Raw genomic sequence first — 17,934 nt, 5'->3', positions numbered from 1 at the left:
GTAATAGGTGAAAAACCATCCCTACAAATATGTTAATCAGATACTTGGCTTTGTGGACACTTTTCAGAGAACAAATTAGTTAGCATAAAAATAAAGCCAGAAAATGAAGAGCTGTTTAATCACTCAATTGGATTTTTCTGCCAGCATTTTTCTTTTTCTCTGCAACCCACTGCTAAATTGTGCTTCCTAGCTGTTTTTATAAAATCACTGAATCAAATCTAACTCTGATTACATCAGAGAAGGCCAGGTACCCTACACCATAACAGGGGGTTTGAAATTTTGACTTGTCTACTTAAAGATCACCAAAATCTGATAACAAGGTCAATTAAGTCCCTGGGTGGGATTGAACCACCAACCTTTTGGTTAATAGCCTTACACACTTTCTGATTGCGCCACCGCGACACTTTGCAAAAGTACATACTGACAAAGGCTAATAAGCATTCATCTAGAACGATTCCTAGAAACATTTTAAAAAGTCAATAATGTAGAGAGTTTTTGTATGATGTTTCTTCCATCAACCAATGAAGAAACACATTGGTACTTTCCCATGATGAGTGAGTGCTTCAGGATCTCTTGCACTTACATGTGCAGCAGAGTACTGTAATGGAAGCATGCTGGGTCCATAACCCAGAGGTAGGCAGATTGAAACTATCCTCTGCTATATGCATTTTTTTTTGTTAATTAAAGTAATCCAAAACTGGGATTGATATTTTTGCTCTTTTATTTTTACTTAAAGTACAATAACTTTTACCATTTTAATTTGTTTTAATAGTATATTGACAGTATTGTTTTCTTTCAAAAATCCAATTAATTTTCTTTACCCGATTATTAAAATGGTAATTGACAAAAGCAAACTACATTGTCACCAGAAGAGCAATACAAAATGTACAAGTGATATATTAAAATCATCTTTCCAGCTTGAATTTCAATGATGCATTGGGGCAACGATTTTGTGAGAAACATCTTCACCCTTAAATAAAGATTTTCTTAATTCCTTACCTGTGTGCTAATTAGATATCACCTTGTTTTCACATTAAACAGACTTCCACATGAGAAAGCAGCAAGGATGCAGTGGCGTTAATGTTTCCTGGTGTCAACCTGTATTATTTCAGTAGATATTGAAATGAGGATGCATCTTGCTGCCTTTCCAATGAAGCAAGTTTAATTTAGTAATAGGTGAAAAACCATCCCTACAAAGATGTTAATCAGATACTTGGCTTTGTGGACACTTTTCAGAGAACAAATTTGTTAGCATAAAAATAAAGCCAGAAAATGAAGAGCTGTTTAATCAGTCAATTGGATTTTTTTGCCAGCATATTTCTTTTTCTCTGCAACCCACTGCTAAATTGTGCTTCCTAGCTGTTTTTATAAAATCACTGAATCAAATCTAACTCTGATTACATCAGAGAAGGCCAGGTACCCTACACCATAACAGGGGTTTTCGAAATTTTGACTTGTCTACTTAAAGATCACCAAAATCTGATAACAAGGTCAATTAAGTCCCTGGGTGGGATTGAACCACCAACCTTTTGGTTAATAGCCTTACACACTAACTGATTGCGCCACCGCGACACTTTGCAAAAGTACATACTGACAAAGGCTAATAAGCATTCATCTAGAACGATTCCTAGAAACATTTTAAAAAGTCAATAATGTGGAGAGTTTTTGTATGATGTTTCTTCCATCAACCAATGAAGAAACACATTGGTACTTTCCCATGATGAGTGAGTGCTTCAGGATCTCTTGCACTTACATGTGCAGCAGAGTACTGTAATGGAAGCATGCTGGGTCCATAACCCAGAGGTAGGCAGATTGAAACTATCCTCTGCTATATGCATTTTTTTTTGTTAATTAAAGTAATCCAAAACTGGGATTGATATTTTTGCTCTTTTATTTTTACTTAAAGTACAATAACTTTTACCATTTTAATTTGTTTTAATAGTATATTGACAGTATTGTTTTCTTTCAAAAATCCAATTAATTTTCTTTACCCGATTATTAAAATGGTAATTGACAAAAGCAAACTACATTGTCACCAGAAGAGCAATACAAAATGTACAAGTGATATATTAAAATCATCTTTCCAGCTTGAATTTCAATGATGCATTGGGGCAACGATTTTGTGAGAAACATCTTCAGCCTTAAATAAAGATTTTCTTAATTCCTTACCTGTGTGCTAATTAGATATCACCTTGTTTTCACATTAAACAGACTTCCACATGAGAAAGCAGCAAGGATGCAGTGGCGTTAATGTTTCCTGGTGTCAACCTGTATTATTTCAGTAGATATTGAAATGAGGATGCATCTTGCTGCCTTTCCAATGAAGCAAGTTTAATTTAGTAATAGGTGAAAAACCATCCCTACAAAGATGTTAATCAGATACTTGGCTTTGTGGACACTTTTCAGAGAACAAATTTGTTAGCATAAAAATAAAGCCAGAAAATGAAGAGCTGTTTAATCAGTCAATTGGATTTTTTTGCCAGCATATTTCTTTTTCTCTGCAACCCACTGCTAAATTGTGCTTCCTAGCTGTTTTTATAAAATCACTGAATCAAATCTAACTCTGATTACATCAGAGAAGGCCAGGTACCCTACACCATAACAGGGGTTTTCGAAATTTTGACTTGTCTACTTAAATATCACCAAAATCTGATCACAAGGTCAATTACATCCCTGGGTGGGATTGAACCACCAACCTTTTGATTAATAGCTGAACACACTAACCGATTGCGCCACAGAGACACTTTGCAAAAAGTACATACTGACAAAGACTAATAAGCATTCATCTAGAACGTTTCCTAGAAAAACTTTAAAAAGTCAATAATCTGGAGAGTTTTTGTAAGATGTTTCTTCCAGCAACCAATGAAGAAACACATTGGTACTTTCGCATGATGAGTGAGTGCTTCAGGATCTCTTGCACTTACATGTGCAGCAGAGTACTGCACTGGAAGCATGCTGGGCCCATAACCCAGAGGTAGGCAGATTGAAACTATCCTTTGCTATATGCATTTTTTTTTTGTTCATTAAAGTAATCCAAAACTGGGATTGATATTTTAGCTTTTATTTTTACTTAAAGTACAATAACTTTTACCATTTTAATTTTTTTTAATAGTATATTGACAGTATTGTTTTCTTTCAAAAATCCAATTAATTTTCTTTACCCAATTATTAAAATGGTAATTGACAAAAACAAACTACATTGTCACCAGAAGGGCAATACAAAATGTACAAGTGATATATTAAAATCATCTTTCCAGCTTGAATTTCAATGATGCATTGGGGCAACGATTTTGTGAGAAACATCTTCACCCTTAAATAAAGATTTTCTTAATTCCTTACCTGTGTGCTAATTAGATATCACCTTGTTTTCACATTAAACAGACTTCCACATGAGAAAGCAGCAAGGATGCAGTGGCGTTAATGTTTCCTGGTGTCAACCGGTATTATTTCAGTAGATATTGAAATGAGGATGCATCTTGCTGCCTTTCCAATGAAGCAAGTTTAATTTAGTAATAGGTGAAAAACCATCCCTACAAATATGTTAATCAGATACTTGGCTTTGTGGACACTTTTCAGAGAACAAATTAGTTAGCATAAAAATAAAGCCAGAAAATGAAGAGCTGTTTAATCACTCAATTGGATTTTTCTGCCAGCATTTTTCTTTTTCTCTGCAACCCACTGCTAAATTGTGCTTCCTAGCTGTTTTTATAAAATCACTGAATCAAATCTAACTCTGATTACATCAGAGAAGGCCAGGTACCCTACACCATAACAGGGGGTTTGAAATTTTGACTTGTCTACTTAAAGATCACCAAAATCTGATAACAAGGTCAATTAAGTCCCTGGGTGGGATTGAACCACCAACCTTTTGGTTAAAAGCCTTACACACTAACTGATTGCGCCACCGCGACACTTTGCAAAAGTACATACTGACAAAGGCTAATAAGCATTCATCTAGAACGATTCCTAGAAACATTTTAAAAAGTCAATAATGTGGAGAGTTTTTGTATGATGTTTCTTCCATCAACCAATGAAGAAACACATTGGTACTTTCCCATGATGAGTGAGTGCTTCAGGATCTCTTGCACTTACATGTGCAGCAGAGTACTGTAATGGAAGCATGCTGGGTCCATAACCCAGAGGTAGGCAGATTGAAACTATCCTCTGCTATATGCATTTTTTTTTTGTTAATTAAAGTAATCCAAAACTGGGATTGATATTTTTGCTCTTTTATTTTTACTTAAAGTACAATAACTTTTACCATTTTAATTTGTTTTAATAGTATATTGACAGTATTGTTTTCTTTCAAAAATCCAATTAATTTTCTTTACCCGATTATTAAAATGGTAATTGACAAAAGCAAACTACATTGTCACCAGAAGAGCAATACAAAATGTACAAGTGATATATTAAAATCATCTTTCCAGCTTGAATTTCAATGATGCATTGGGGCAACGATTTTGTGAGAAACATCTTCACCCTTAAATAAAGATTTTCTTAATTCCTTACCTGTGTGCTAATTAGATATCACCTTGTTTTCACATTAAACAGACTTCCACATGAGAAAGCAGCAAGGATGCAGTGGCGTTAATGTTTCCTGGTGTCAACCTGTATTATTTCAGTAGATATTGAAATGAGGATGCATCTTGCTGCCTTTCCAATGAAGCAAGTTTAATTTAGTAATAGGTGAAAAACCATCCCTACAAAGATGTTAATCAGATACTTGGCTTTGTGGACACTTTTCAGAGAACAAATTTGTTAGCATAAAAATAAAGCCAGAAAATGAAGAGCTGTTTAATCAGTCAATTGGATTTTTTTGCCAGCATATTTCTTTTTCTCTGCAACCCACTGCTAAATTGTGCTTCCTAGCTGTTTTTATAAAATCACTGAATCAAATCTAACTCTGATTACATCAGAGAAGGCCAGGTACCCTACACCATAACAGGGGTTTTCGAAATTTTGACTTGTCTACTTAAATATCACCAAAATCTGATCACAAGGTCAATTACGTCCCTGGGTGGGATTGAACCACCAACCTTTTGATTAATAGCTGAACACACTAACCGATTGCGCCACAGAGACACTTTGCAAAAAGTACATACTGACAAAGACTAATAAGCATTCATCTAGAACGTTTCCTAGAAAAACTTTAAAAAGTCAATAATCTGGAGAGTTTTTGTAAGATGTTTCTTCCAGCAACCAATGAAGAAACACATTGGTACTTTCGCATGATGAGTGAGTGCTTCAGGATCTCTTGCACTTACATGTGCAGCAGAGTACTGCACTGGAAGCATGCTGGGCCCATAACCCAGAGGTAGGCAGATTGAAACTATCCTTTGCTATATGCATTTTTTTTTTGTTCATTAAAGTAATCCAAAACTGGGATTGATATTTTAGCTTTTATTTTTACTTAAAGTACAATAACTTTTACCATTTTAATTTTTTTTAATAGTATATTGACAGTATTGTTTTCTTTCAAAAATCCAATTAATTTTCTTTACCCGATTATTAAAATGGTAATTGACAAAAACAAACTACATTGTCACCAGAAGAGCAATACAAAATGTACAAGTGATATATTAAAATCATCTTTTCAGCTTGAATTTCAATGATGCATTGGGGCAACGATTTTGTGAGAAACATCTTCACCCTTAAATAAAGATTTTCTTAATTCCTTACCTGTGTGCTAATTAGATATCACCTTGTTTTCACATTAAACAGACTTCCACATGAGAAAGCAGCAAGGATGCAGTGGCGTTAATGTTTCCTGGTGTCAACCTGTATTATTTCAGTAGATATTGAAATGAGGATGCATCTTGCTGCCTTTCCAATGAAGCAAGTTTAATTTAGTAATAGGTGAAAAACCATCACTACAAATATGTTAATCAGATACTTGGCTTTGTGGACACTTTTCAGAGAACAAATTAGTTAGCATAAAAATAAAGCCAGAAAATGAAGAGCTGTTTAATCATTCAATTGGATTTTTCTGCCAGCATATTTCTTTTTCTCTGCAACCCACTGCTAAATTGTGCTTCCTAGCTGTTTTTATAAAATCACTGAATCAAATCTAACTCTGATTACATCAGAGAAGGCCAGGTACCCTACACCATAAGAGGGGGTTTGCAATTTTGACTTGTCTACTTAAATATCACCAAAATCTGATCACAAGGTCAATTACGTCCCTGGGTGGGATTGAACCACCAACCTTTTGATTAATAGCTGAAGACACTAACCGATTGCGCCACAGAGACACTTTGCGAAAAGTATATACTGACAAAGACTAATAAGCATTCATCTAGAACGTTTCCTAGAAAAACTTTAAAAAGTCAATAATCTGGAGAGTGTTTGTAAGATGTTTCTTCCAGCAACCAATGAAGAAACACATTGGTACTTTCGCATGATGAGTGAGTGCTTCAGGATCTCTTGCACTTACATGTGCAGCAGAGTACTGCACTGGAAGCATGCTGGGCCCATAACCCAGAGGTAGGCAGATTGAAACTATCCTTTGCTATATGCATTTTTTTTTTGTTCATTAAAGTAATCCAAAACTGGGATTGATATTTTAGCTTTTATTTTTACTTAAAGTACAATAACTTTTACCATTTTAATTTTTTTTAATAGTATATTGACAGTATTGTTTTCTTTCAAAAATCCAATTAATTTTCTTTACCCGATTATTAAAATGGTAATTGACAAAAACAAACTACATTGTCACCAGAAGAGCAATACAAAATGTACAAGTGATATATTAAAATCATCTTTCCAGCTTGAATTTCAATGATGCATTGGGGCAACGATTTTGTGAGAAACATCTTCACCCTTAAATAAAGATTTTCTTAATTCCTTACCTGTGTGCTAATTAGATATCACCTTGTTTTCACATTAAACAGACTTCCACATGAGAAAGCAGCAAGGATGCAGTGGCGTTAATGTTTCCTGGTGTCAACCTGTATTATTTCAGTAGATATTGAAATGAGGATGCATCTTGCTGCCTTTCCAATGAAGCAAGTTTAATTTAGTAATAGGTGAAAAACCATCCCTACAAATATGTTAATCAGATACTTGGCTTTGTGGACACTTTTCAGAGAACAAATTAGTTAGCATAAAAATAAAGCCAGAAAATGAAGAGCTGTTTAATCACTCAATTGGATTTTTCTGCCAGCATTTTTCTTTTTCTCTGCAACCCACTGCTAAATTGTGCTTCCTAGCTGTTTTTATAAAATCACTGAATCAAATCTAACTCTGATTACATCAGAGAAGGCCAGGTACCCTACACCATAACAGGGGGTTTGAAATTTTGACTTGTCTACTTAAAGATCACCAAAATCTGATAACAAGGTCAATTAAGTCCCTGGGTGGGATTGAACCACCAACCTTTTGGTTAAAAGCCTTACACACTAACTGATTGCGCCTCCGCGACACTTTGCAAAAGTACATACTGACAAAGGCTAATAAGCATTCATCTAGAACGATTCCTAGAAACATTTTAAAAAGTCAATAATGTGGAGAGTTTTTGTATGATGTTTCTTCCATCAACCAATGAAGAAACACATTGGTACTTTCCCATGATGAGTGAGTGCTTCAGGATCTCTTGCACTTACATGTGCAGCAGAGTACTGTAATGGAAGCATGCTGGGTCCATAACCCAGAGGTAGGCAGATTGAAACTATCCTCTGCTATATGCATTTTTTTTTTGTTAATTAAAGTAATCCAAAACTGGGATTGATATTTTTGCTCTTTTATTTTTACTTAAAGTACAATAACTTTTACCATTTTAATTTGTTTTAATAGTATATTGACAGTATTGTTTTCTTTCAAAAATCCAATTAATTTTCTTTACCCGATTATTAAAATGGTAATTGACAAAAGCAAACTACATTGTCACCAGAAGAGCAATACAAAATGTACAAGTGATATATTAAAATCATCTTTCCAGCTTGAATTTCAATGATGCATTGGGGCAACGATTTTGTGAGAAACATCTTCACCCTTAAATAAAGATTTTCTTAATTCCTTACCTGTGTGCTAATTAGATATCACCTTGTTTTCACATTAAACAGACTTCCACATGAGAAAGCAGCAAGGATGCAGTGGCGTTAATGTTTCCTGGTGTCAACCTGTATTATTTCAGTAGATATTGAAATGAGGATGCATCTTGCTGCCTTTCCAATGAAGCAAGTTTAATTTAGTAATAGGTGAAAAACCATCCCTACAAAGATGTTAATCAGATACTTGGCTTTGTGGACACTTTTCAGAGAACAAATTTGTTAGCATAAAAATAAAGCCAGAAAATGAAGAGCTGTTTAATCAGTCAATTGGATTTTTTTGCCAGCATATTTCTTTTTCTCTGCAACCCACTGCTAAATTGTGCTTCCTAGCTGTTTTTATAAAATCACTGAATCAAATCTAACTCTGATTACATCAGAGAAGGCCAGGTACCCTACACCATAACAGGGGTTTTCGAAATTTTGACTTGTCTACTTAAATATCACCAAAATCTGATCACAAGGTCAATTACGTCCCTGGGTGGGATTGAACCACCAACCTTTTGATTAATAGCTGAACACACTAACCGATTGCGCCACAGAGACACTTTGCAAAAAGTACATACTGACAAAGACTAATAAGCATTCATCTAGAACGTTTCCTAGAAAAACTTTAAAAAGTCAATAATCTGGAGAGTTTTTGTAAGATGTTTCTTCCAGCAACCAATGAAGAAACACATTGGTACTTTCGCATGATGAGTGAGTGCTTCAGGATCTCTTGCACTTACATGTGCAGCAGAGTACTGCACTGGAAGCATGCTGGGCCCATAACCCAGAGGTAGGCAGATTGAAACTATCCTTTGCTATATGCATTTTTTTTTTGTTCATTAAAGTAATCCAAAACTGGGATTGATATTTTAGCTTTTATTTTTACTTAAAGTACAATAACTTTTACCATTTTAATTTTTTTTAATAGTATATTGACAGTATTGTTTTCTTTCAAAAATCCAATTAATTTTCTTTACCCGATTATTAAAATGGTAATTGACAAAAACAAACTACATTGTCACCAGAAGAGCAATACAAAATGTACAAGTGATATATTAAAATCATCTTTTCAGCTTGAATTTCAATGATGCATTGGGGCAACGATTTTGTGAGAAACATCTTCACCCTTAAATAAAGATTTTCTTAATTCCTTACCTGTGTGCTAATTAGATATCACCTTGTTTTCACATTAAACAGACTTCCACATGAGAAAGCAGCAAGGATGCAGTGGCGTTAATGTTTCCTGGTGTCAACCTGTATTATTTCAGTAGATATTGAAATGAGGATGCATCTTGCTGCCTTTCCAATGAAGCAAGTTTAATTTAGTAATAGGTGAAAAACCATCACTACAAATATGTTAATCAGATACTTGGCTTTGTGGACACTTTTCAGAGAACAAATTAGTTAGCATAAAAATAAAGCCAGAAAATGAAGAGCTGTTTAATCATTCAATTGGATTTTTCTGCCAGCATATTTCTTTTTCTCTGCAACCCACTGCTAAATTGTGCTTCCTAGCTGTTTTTATAAAATCACTGAATCAAATCTAACTCTGATTACATCAGAGAAGGCCAGGTACCCTACACCATAAGAGGGGGTTTGCAATTTTGACTTGTCTACTTAAATATCACCAAAATCTGATCACAAGGTCAATTACGTCCCTGGGTGGGATTGAACCACCAACCTTTTGATTAATAGCTGAACACACTAACCGATTGCGCCACAGAGACACTTTGCGAAAAGTATATACTGACAAAGACTAATAAGCATTCATCTAGAACGTTTCCTAGAAAAACTTTAAAAAGTCAATAATCTGGAGAGTGTTTGTAAGATGTTTCTTCCAGCAACCAATGAAGAAACACATTGGTACTTTCGCATGATGAGTGAGTGCTTCAGGATCTCTTGCACTTACATGTGCAGCAGAGTACTGCACTGGAAGCATGCTGGGCCCATAACCCAGAGGTAGGCAGATTGAAACTATCCTTTGCTATATGCATTTTTTTTTTGTTCATTAAAGTAATCCAAAACTGGGATTGATATTTTAGCTTTTATTTTTACTTAAAGTACAATAACTTTTACCATTTTAATTTTTTTTAATAGTATATTGACAGTATTGTTTTCTTTCAAAAATCCAATTAATTTTCTTTACCCGATTATTAAAATGGTAATTGACAAAAACAAACTACATTGTCACCAGAAGAGCAATACAAAATGTACAAGTGATATATTAAAATCATCTTTCCAGCTTGAATTTCAATGATGCATTGGGGCAACGATTTTGTGAGAAACATCTTCACCCTTAAATAAAGATTTTCTTAATTCCTTACCTGTGTGCTAATTAGATATCACCTTGTTTTCACATTAAACAGACTTCCACATGAGAAAGCAGCAAGGATGCAGTGGCGTTAATGTTTCCTGGTGTCAACCTGTATTATTTCAGTAGATATTGAAATGAGGATGCATCTTGCTGCCTTTCCAATGAAGCAAGTTTAATTTAGTAATAGGTGAAAAACCATCCCTACAAATATGTTAATCAGATACTTGGCTTTGTGGACACTTTTCAGAGAACAAATTAGTTAGCATAAAAATAAAGCCAGAAAATGAAGAGCTGTTTAATCACTCAATTGGATTTTTCTGCCAGCATTTTTCTTTTTCTCTGCAACCCACTGCTAAATTGTGCTTCCTAGCTGTTTTTATAAAATCACTGAATCAAATCTAACTCTGATTACATCAGAGAAGGCCAGGTACCCTACACCATAACAGGGGGTTTGAAATTTTGACTTGTCTACTTAAAGATCACCAAAATCTGATAACAAGGTCAATTAAGTCCCTGGGTGGGATTGAACCACCAACCTTTTGGTTAAAAGCCTTACACACTAACTGATTGCGCCTCCGCGACACTTTGCAAAAGTACATACTGACAAAGGCTAATAAGCATTCATCTAGAACGATTCCTAGAAACATTTTAAAAAGTCAATAATGTGGAGAGTTTTTGTATGATGTTTCTTCCATCAACCAATGAAGAAACACATTGGTACTTTCCCATGATGAGTGAGTGCTTCAGGATCTCTTGCACTTACATGTGCAGCAGAGTACTGTAATGGAAGCATGCTGGGTCCATAACCCAGAGGTAGGCAGATTGAAACTATCCTCTGCTATATGCATTTTTTTTTTGTTAATTAAAGTAATCCAAAACTGGGATTGATATTTTTGCTCTTTTATTTTTACTTAAAGTACAATAACTTTTACCATTTTAATTTGTTTTAATAGTATATTGACAGTATTGTTTTCTTTCAAAAATCCAATTAATTTTCTTTACCCGATTATTAAAATGGTAATTGACAAAAGCAAACTACATTGTCACCAGAAGAGCAATACAAAATGTACAAGTGATATATTAAAATCATCTTTCCAGCTTGAATTTCAATGATGCATTGGGGCAACGATTTTGTGAGAAACATCTTCACCCTTAAATAAAGATTTTCTTAATTCCTTACCTGTGTGCTAATTAGATATCACCTTGTTTTCACATTAAACAGACTTCCACATGAGAAAGCAGCAAGGATGCAGTGGCGTTAATGTTTCCTGGTGTCAACCTGTATTATTTCAGTAGATATTGAAATGAGGATGCATCTTGCTGCCTTTCCAATGAAGCAAGTTTAATTTAGTAATAGGTGAAAAACCATCCCTACAAAGATGTTAATCAGATACTTGGCTTTGTGGACACTTTTCAGAGAACAAATTTGTTAGCATAAAAATAAAGCCAGAAAATGAAGAGCTGTTTAATCAGTCAATTGGATTTTTTTGCCAGCATATTTCTTTTTCTCTGCAACCCACTGCTAAATTGTGCTTCCTAGCTGTTTTTATAAAATCACTGAATCAAATCTAACTCTGATTACATCAGAGAAGGCCAGGTACCCTACACCATAACAGGGGTTTTCGAAATTTTGACTTGTCTACTTAAATATCACCAAAATCTGATCACAAGGTCAATTACGTCCCTGGGTGGGATTGAACCACCAACCTTTTGATTAATAGCTGAACACACTAACCGATTGCGCCACAGAGACACTTTGCAAAAAGTACATACTGACAAAGACTAATAAGCATTCATCTAGAACGTTTCCTAGAAAAACTTTAAAAAGTCAATAATCTGGAGAGTTTTTGTAAGATGTTTCTTCCAGCAACCAATGAAGAAACACATTGGTACTTTCGCATGATGAGTGAGTGCTTCAGGATCTCTTGCACTTACATGTGCAGCAGAGTACTGCACTGGAAGCATGCTGGGCCCATAACCCAGAGGTAGGCAGATTGAAACTATCCTTTGCTATATGCATTTTTTTTTTGTTCATTAAAGTAATCCAAAACTGGGATTGATATTTTAGCTTTTATTTTTACTTAAAGTACAATAACTTTTACCATTTTAATTTTTTTTAATAGTATATTGACAGTATTGTTTTCTTTCAAAAATCCAATTAATTTTCTTTACCTGATTATTAAAATGGTAATTGACAAAAACAAACTACATTGTCACCAGAAGAGCAATACAAAATGTACAAGTGATATATTAAAATCATCTTTTCAGCTTGAATTTCAATGATGCATTGGGGCAACGATTTTGTGAGAAACATCTTCACCCTTAAATAAAGATTTTCTTAATTCCTTACCTGTGTGCTAATTAGATATCACCTTGTTTTCACATTAAACAGACTTCCACATGAGAAAGCAGCAAGGATGCAGTGGCGTTAATGTTTCCTGGTGTCAACCTGTATTATTTCAGTAGATATTGAAATGAGGATGCATCTTGCTGCCTTTCCAATGAAGCAAGTTTAATTTAGTAATAGGTGAAAAACCATCACTACAAATATGTTAATCAGATACTTGGCTTTGTGGACACTTTTCAGAGAACAAATTAGTTAGCATAAAAATAAAGCCAGAAAATGAAGAGCTGTTTAATCATTCAATTGGATTTTTCTGCCAGCATATTTCTTTTTCTCTGCAACCCACTGCTAAATTGTGCTTCCTAGCTGTTTTTATAAAATCACTGAATCAAATCTAACTCTGATTACATCAGAGAAGGCCAGGTACCCTACACCATAAGAGGGGGTTTGCAATTTTGACTTGTCTACTTAAATATCACCAAAATCTGATCACAAGGTCAATTACGTCCCTGGGTGGGATTGAACCACCAACCTTTTGATTAATAGCTGAACACACTAACCGATTGCGCCACAGAGACACTTTGCGAAAAGTGTATACTGACAAAGACTAATAAGCATTCATCTAGAACGTTTCCTAGAAAAACTTTAAAAAGTCAATAATCTGGAGAGTGTTTGTAAGATGTTTCTTCCAGCAACCAATGAAGAAACACATTGGTACTTTTGCATGATGAGTGAGTGCTTCAGGATCTCTTGCACTTACATGTGCAGCAGAGTACTGCAATGGAAGCATGCTGGGTCCATAACCCAGAGGTAGGCAGATTGAAACTATCCTTTGCTATATGCATTTTTTTTTTGTTCATTAAAGTAATCCAAAACTGGGATTGATATTTTAGCTTTTATTTTTACTTAAAGTACAATAACTTTTACCATTTTAATTTGTTTTAATAGTATATTGACAGTATTGTTTTCTTTCAAAAATCCACTTAATTTTCTTTACCCTATTATTAAAATGGTAATTGACAAAAACAAACTACATTGTCACCAGAAGAGCAATACAAAATGTACAAGTGATATATTAAAATCATCTTTCCAGCTTGAATTTCAATGATGCATTGGGGCAACGATTTTGTGAGAAACATCTTCACCCTTAAATAAAGATTTTCTTAATTCCTTACCTGTGTGCTAATTAGATATCACCTTGTTTTCACATTAAACAGACTTCCACATGAGAAAGCAGCAAGGATGCAGTGGCGTTAATGTTTCCTGGTGTCAACCTGTATTATTTCAGTAGATATTGAAATGAGGATGCATCTTGCTGCCTTTCCAATGAAGCAAGTTTAATTTAGTAATAGGTGAAAAACCATCCCTACAAATATGTTAATCAGATACTTGGCTTTGTGGACACTTTTCAGAGAACAAATTAGTTAGCATAAAAATAAAGCCAGAAAATGAAGAGCTGTTTAATCACTCAATTGGATTTTTCTGCCAGCATTTTTCTTTTTCTCTGCAACCCACTGCTAATTTGTGCTTCCTAGCTGTTTTTATAAAATCACTGAATCAAATCTAACTCTGATTACATCAGAGAAGGCCAGGTACCCTACACCATAACAGGGGGTTTGACATTTTGACTTGTCTACTTAAAGATCACCAAAATCTGATAACAAGGTCAATTAAGTCCCTGGGTGGGATTGAACCACCAACCTTTTGGTTAATAGCCTTACACACTAACTGATTGCGCCACCGCGACACTTTGCAAAAGTACATACTGACAAAGGCTAATAAGCATTCATCTAGAACGATTCCTAGAAACATTTTAAAAAGTCAATAATGTGGAGAGTTTTTGTATGATGTTTCTTCCATCAACCAATGAAGAAACACATTGGTACTTTCCCATGATGAGTGAGTGCTTCAGGATCTCTTGCACTTACATGTGCAGCAGAGTACTGTAATGGAAGCATGCTGGGTCCATAACCCAGGGGTAGGCAGATTGAAACTATCCTCTGCTATATGCATTTTTTTTTTGTTAATTAAAGTAATCCAAAACTGGGATTGATATTTTTGCTCTTTTATTTTTACTTAAAGTACAATAACTTTTACCATTTTAATTTTATTTTAATAGTATATTGACAGTATTGTTTTCTTTCAAAAATCCAATTAATTTTCTTTACCCGATTATTAAAATGGTTATTGACAAAAGCAAACTACATTGTCACCAGAAGAGCAATACAAAATGTACAAGTGATATATTAAAATCATCTTTCCAGCTTGAATTTCAATGATGCATTTGGGCAACGATTTTGTGAGAAACATCTTCACCCTTAAATAAAGATTTTCTTAATTCCTTACCTGTGTGCTAATTAGATATCACCTTGTTTTCACATTAAACAGACTTCCACATGAGAAAGCAGCAAGGATGCAGTGGCGTTAATGTTTCCTGGTGTCAACCTGTATTATTTCAGTAGATATTGAAATGAGGATGCATCTTGCTGCCTTTCCAATGAAGCAAGTTTAATTTAGTAATAGGTGAAAAACCATCCCTACAAAGATGTTAATCAGATACTTGGCTTTGTGGACACTTTTCAGAGAACAAATTTGTTAGCATAAAAATAAAGCCAGAAAATGAAGAGCTGTTTAATCAGTCAATTGGATTTTTTTGCCAGCATATTTCTTTTTCTCTGCAACCCACTGCTAAATTGTGCTTCCTAGCTGTTTTTATAAAATCACTGAATCAAATCTAACTCTGATTACATCAGAGAAGGCCAGGTACCCTACACCATAACAGGGGTTTTCGAAATTTTGACTTGTCTACTTAAATATCACCAAAATCTGATCACAAAGTCAATTACATCCCTGGGTGGGATTGAACCACCAACCTTTTGATTAATAGCTGAACACACTAACCGATTGCGCCACAGAGACACTTTGCAAAAAGTACATACTGACAAAGACTAATAAGCATTCATCTAGAACGTTTCCTAGAAAAACTTTAAAAAGTCAATAATCTGGAGAGTTTTTGTAAGATGTTTCTTCCAGCAACCAATGAAGAAACACATTGGTACTTTCGCATGATGAGTGAGTGCTTCAGGATCTCTTGCACTTACATGTGCAGCAGAGTACTGCACTGGAAGCATGCTGGGCCCATAACCCAGAGGTAGGCAGATTGAAACTATCCTTTGCTATATGCATTTTTTTTTTGTTCATTAAAGTAATCCAAAACTGGGATTGATATTTTAGCTTTTATTTTTACTTAAAGTACAATAACTTTTACCATTTTAATTTGTTTTAATAGTATATTGACAGTATTGTTTTCTTTCAAAAATCCAATTAATTTTCTTTACCCGATCATTAAAATGGTAATTGACAAAAACAAACTACATTGTCACCAGAAGAGCAATACAAAATGTACAAGTGATATATTAAAATCATCTTTCCAGCTTGAATTTCAATGATGCATTGGGGCAACGATTTTGTGAGAAACATCTTCACCCTTAAATAAAGATTTTCTTAATTCCTTACCTGTGTGCTAATTAGATATCACCTTGTTTTCACATTAAACAGACTTCCACATGAGAAAGCAGCAAGGATGCAGTGGCGTTAATGTTTCCTGGTGTCAACCTGTATTATTTCAGTAGATATTGAAATGAGGATGCATCTTGCTGCCTTTCCAATGAAGCAAGTTTAATTTAGTAATAGGTGAAAAACCATCCCTACAAAGATGTTAATCAGATACTTGGCTTTGTGGACACTTTTCAGAGAACAAATTTGTTAGCATAAAAATAAAGCCAGAAAATGAAGAGCTGTTTAATCAGTCAATTGGATTTTTTTGCCAGCATATTTCTTTTTCTCTGCAACCCACTGCTAAATTGTGCTTCCTAGCTGTTTTTATAAAATCACTGAATCAAATCTAACTCTGATTACATCAGAGAAGGCCAGGTACCCTACACCATAACAGGGGTTTTCGAAATTTTGACTTGTCTACTTAAATATCACCAAAATCTGATCACAAGGTCAATTACGTCCCTGGGTGGGATTGAACCACCAACCTTTTGATTAATAGCTGAACACACTAACCGATTGCGCCACAGAGACACTTTGCAAAAAGTACATACTGACAAAGACTAATAAGCATTCATCTAGAACGTTTCCTAGAAAAACTTTAAAAAGTCAATAATCTGGAGAGTTTTTGTAAGATGTTTCTTCCAGCAACCAATGAAGAAACACATTGGTACTTTCGCATGATGAGTGAGTGCTTCAGGATCTCTTGCACTTACATGTGCAGCAGAGTACTGCACTGGAAGCATGCTGGGCCCATAACCCAGAGGTAGGCAGATTGAAACTATCCTTTGCTATATGCATTTTTTTTTTGTTCATTAAAGTAATCCAAAACTGGGATTGATATTTTAGCTTTTATTTTTACTTAAAGTACAATAACTTTTACCATTTTAATTTGTTTTAATAGTATATTGACAGTATTGTTTTCTTTCAAAAATCCAATTAATTTTCTTTACCCGATTATTAAAATGGTAATTGACAAAAACAAACTACATTGTCACCAGAAGAGCAATACAAAATGTACAAGTGATATATTAAAATCATCTTTCCAGCTTGAATTTCAATGATGCATTGGGGCAACGATTTTGTGAGAAACATCTTCACCCTTAAATAAAGATTTTCTTAATTCCTTACCTGTGTGCTAATTAGATATCACCTTGTTTTCACATTAAACAGACTTCCACATGAGAAAGCAGCAAGGATGCAATGGCGTTAATGTTTCCTGGTGTCAACCTGTATTATTTCAGTAGATATTGAAATGAGGATGCATCTTGCTGCCTTTCCAATGAAGCAAGTTTAATTTAGTAATAGGTGAAAAACCATCACTACAAATATGTTAATCAGATACTTGGCTTTGTGGACACTTTTCAGAGAACAAATTAGTTAGCATAAAAATAAAGCCAGAAAATGAAGAGCTGTTTAATCACTCAATTGGATTTTTCTGCCAGCATATTTCTTTTTCTCTGCAACCCACTGCTAAATTGTGCTTCCTAGCTGTTTTTATAAAATCACTGAATCAAATCTAACTCTGATTACATCAGAGAAGGCCAGGTACCCTACACCATAACAGGGGGTTTGAAATTTTGACTTGTCTACTTAAAGATCACCAAAATCTGATAACAAGTTCAATTAAGTCCCTGGGTGGGATTGAACCACCAACCTTTTGGTTAATAGCCTTACACACTAACTGA

This window comes from Pseudophryne corroboree, unplaced genomic scaffold, assembly GCF_028390025.1.
Source record: "Pseudophryne corroboree isolate aPseCor3 unplaced genomic scaffold, aPseCor3.hap2 scaffold_719, whole genome shotgun sequence".
NCBI lineage: Eukaryota > Metazoa > Chordata > Amphibia > Anura > Myobatrachidae > Pseudophryne > Pseudophryne corroboree.
This window is presented reverse-complemented; position numbering follows the sequence as displayed.